Source organism: Myotis lucifugus, unplaced genomic scaffold (genome assembly GCF_000147115.1).
Source record: "Myotis lucifugus unplaced genomic scaffold, Myoluc2.0 scaffold_1074, whole genome shotgun sequence".
In the NCBI taxonomy this organism is placed as follows: domain Eukaryota; kingdom Metazoa; phylum Chordata; class Mammalia; order Chiroptera; family Vespertilionidae; genus Myotis; species Myotis lucifugus.
Genome location: NW_005872122.1, coordinates 101,527 through 105,362, shown reverse-complemented (window position 1 = coordinate 105,362; position 3,836 = coordinate 101,527).

Genomic DNA, 3,836 nt, shown 5'->3' with positions numbered 1-3,836 from the left:
GGCGCCCTCCGCTCCTCTATGCGGGAGCGCCCCGACGTGAAGGGGGCGGGGCGCGGGGCGCTCACCTCTCCGTCCCCAGGTGCCCGGACGGCTTCCTCCCGGTGTAGCCGCGGGCGGGGGTCCCCGGCAGCAGGAGCGCGACGCCGGCAGCCGCTAGGAGCAGTCCCGGCCCACATGACGGGCGGCGGCGCGTCCCCCCGGCTGGCTGGCTCCGGCGCCGCACAAGGGAGAGGGCTCCGGGCCTCGCCCCTCCTCCTGGCGCCGCAGGGAGCGAACCAGCGCGCCCCGAGCTGGCACGCGGAGCCGAGCAGGGGAGCCGGGGACGCCCAGAGGAGGGGCCGGGGGCCGCAAGGGGATCCCGGCGCGCGCGGCTGGGGGGTCTCTGGCACCTCGGAGCGGAGCACACAAAAGGCAGCGCCGCCCGCCCGCCCGTGGCCTCCTGGGGAGGCGCAGAGTCCCGGATGGGGTCAAAGATCGGGGACCCCTGGGGGCGGGGTTTGCCCTCGGCCCACTGGCCCTGCCTGGGCTTGGGATTCGGCTTCCTGAGAAGGGCCGTGGGCGGCAGCCGGAGGCCCGCGGAGGGAAGAGACTTGCAGCCAGGCTGGCGCTGGAGGCTGCGCCCCCAGACGCTGCTGGTCTTGGTGGAGCCCAGATGCCTGTGTCCAGGTGCTGGGCCCTTTCTCTGCTGGGCAGTTCCAAGCCGGCCCCAGCCCGCCTGCAGGTCCCCGCCCTGATCCTGAGTGAGCGGGCCAGTGGACACGAGCCGGTCTCGAACCCGCAAGCCACTCTTCGCCCCCTTCTGCAGCTGCCCCGGCCAGTGAGCGTGGTGGGCAGGGAGTGGTGAGCAGGTGGCGGTGGCCAGGGTCATCCCGAGAAGGAAGCGGACATCCCGCCTTCTCCGGGGGGATCTTCCCCAGCCACCCAGCCCAGCGAGCCAGGCTTTGCTCCAGCGTCTCCAGGGATGAGGAACTCGCTACCCGTGGAAGGGGGTCCACTCCAGCTTGAGTCACTGCTCTGTCAGGAAGTGCTCTTACTTCCCACCCAAGTGACCTGTTCCTGTGGTCCTGCCTCACAGCTGCCGCCCACTGGCTACCCGGGCCTGTCCCTGAGGCCCTTAACATCGGTGGCCACAGATGAACGCGCTGTGCCAACAGTAGCCTGGGTGCTTGCATTTTTCCTTTCGGATGCCTTTATTTTTCTATATTTTTGATTTCCAAGAGGAAGGGAGAGGGAGAGATAGAAACGTCAGTGATGAGAATCATTGATCGGCTGCCTCCTGCACACCCCACACTGGGGATTGAGACCACAACCGGGCATGTGGCCTTGACCGGAATCGAACCTGGGACCCTTCGGTCCACAGGCCGATGCTCTGTCCACTGAGCCACGCCAGCGAGTGCTCGGACACTTTTCCTAACGCATCCTAATACCACCTGGCCTTGGGGCAACCCCCATGATGCGGTGGGTTCAAAACCAAGGAAAACCTCAGGTGTTTTTGTTGTCGTGTTTTTATGTTATTAAATACAAGCTGCTAAGCCCACTTCCCTACCTGAACCTGTGTAGCCCAATTTTTGCAGATGTTTACATTTAGGCTGGTTTTCTCACTTTGTTAGTTTTGATCCATCTTCTGAGCTAAGCTACAAATTCTCAGAAATAGGTTGTGAGAATATTCTGCAACCTGAGTTGAATGTAGCTTCCACATTTATGTCCATTCAGACCCCCAGGGCATCTTTCATTTGTGCCTCAAACATCTGCAGGTGTACTGCCTCCCTCCACCACTCACACTGCATTCCCCTCCCTTCCTTACCAAGTGCTTCAGTGTCCACCTTCCATGACCACGGAGCCACAGATCTAGCTCTGGGATAGACACAGAAAGCTCTTCTCTCACTTGGGCCCACCGAGACCACCATCGATGCCAAGCAAGTGTTCCACCCTGGCCCAGAAGCTACCTGGTGCCTGCTCTGCCCACACTCTAGCACCCCTGAGCTGCAGTGCTCCATGTAGCCCCGCCCCTGCGTCCGCCCTTCACCTGGCAGGGTCTGCCCCACGATGGTCAGAGAACAGCTGTGGGGCAACCTTGTGTTAAAGAAAAGCCTCGTTCGTGTCCACCCGCAGGAGTCGGGGTCTTGGAGGTGTTGCAAATTCCCACTGGAGTATTTCAGAAGGGACCACTTTCTACCCTGGCATCTCTCACGGTCCTGGCTCCTCGGACCTTATGGCATCCATCTTGCTCTGCTTATCGAGTCTGCTTCTTCAATTTACTTGTCTCTTTTTTCCTTTTCTTGTCCTTTGGTTTGTTTGACCCGAGGCTCAAAAGTTTGAACCCTGAGAGTCTTGGTATCGGTCCTCTTCACGGACTAGTTGGTCATATCCCTTAGTTCTTCAGTGTCTCCTCCCCAAGTCTGTGGCTTATGGCTTCTGAGTAACAAAAGGGACCTGCATCGTAGGTGGAGGATCCACATTGTTGTTGGCACAGAAAGGCCTCTGGTTTGTGACCCTTCCAGACGGTCATATTATTCTCCCAAAGGTCCATCGGAGCTCCGCCCTTGCATCAGCGCCTACATGGGAGGCGTAGCAGAGCTCTACGGGCAACCTTCACCCCTGGCGCCGCGATGAGTGGTGTGAAGGCGGATGGGAAAGTGTGGTCAAGTTTCCAAAAAATGATGGGATCCAATCCCGAGTGAATAAACCCAAGATTGTAGGAGACTGTGAGGGCTCTGCAGCTCCCAACGTCCAGGCCGCAGCCTGGCTGTAGCCTCTGCTCACTGTATTGGGTCTCTTGGCTGCGGGCCCACCCGTCAGAAGCGCCCGAGGTCATCACACTGCATCGTGCCTTCCTGGCCGGGGCACCTTGGAGTCCACCGCCCACCCAAGATGACTTTTCCACCCCCTGGAGGCTGCTGCGTGCCCGCCTCGGCGGAGCAGGTCCCTGGCACAGGCAGGCCTTCGCAATTCAAGCCCGGCCTTGAAGGATTCAAGGCAGTGCTGAGTTTCAAGTTCAAACTGTGGTTTTGAGAGATGCTCATCATTTTTCCCCTTAAGACCTTGTGTGTGCTCACACCCACGCCCGGGGAGCCCGGGAGAGTAGGGGAAGAAGGGCCATGGCGCAGGAGCGCCCCGAGACCACCAGGCAGAGGTGCTTCCTGGCCTTTTCCTTTCCCGCCAGAACCTCTCAAAACCACAACTTCCCTGAACTGTATCAAAGGCTGGTCTTAAAGGAGCCGGCCAGTTCGCCTGGGACCAACCGACTCCACGTGGGGACAGAGCAGCCTTTATTCCCACTGGATCGCTGGGGGAGATGTGGGCCCAGACACTGACCCACTGAGCTAAAGACAGGCTCTGTTTGCTGGACAGAAAGGTGAACCCCAAGTATGTCCTACACTTGTATTTTCAAACCAAAGGACATACAACTAGAACCCAAAGGGCACGTGCCCACAGGAGGCTGAGGGGTGCGTGAGGAGCTACTTGCCCGTGGCCTCGGAGCAGTGTCGGGGGCCGGTCGTGGGAACTGCATCTGGCTGTGAAATGATGTCGGGAAAGGCAGCCCAGCAACCCCCAGGCCAGCAGGCGATTAACAGGCAGCTGGGACGCCAATGGTCACCGGCCACAGGTAACCAGACCAGGGAATCAAAACCCTGACGCCATTGCCTTAGAGCTCACGTGGCTAAGGAGGTGCAGACGTCGCCTTGCTACTTGAGAGCTGAAGAGACTTGTCCGGCAGCAACGGCAAGTGACTAGCAGCTGCCATCCAGGTGGGGAGTGAACTTGGGGAAACTGGGCACAGTGTGACCAGGATGCTGGACTGGCGGGCAGCAGGAAGAAAAGCAAAAACACATGGA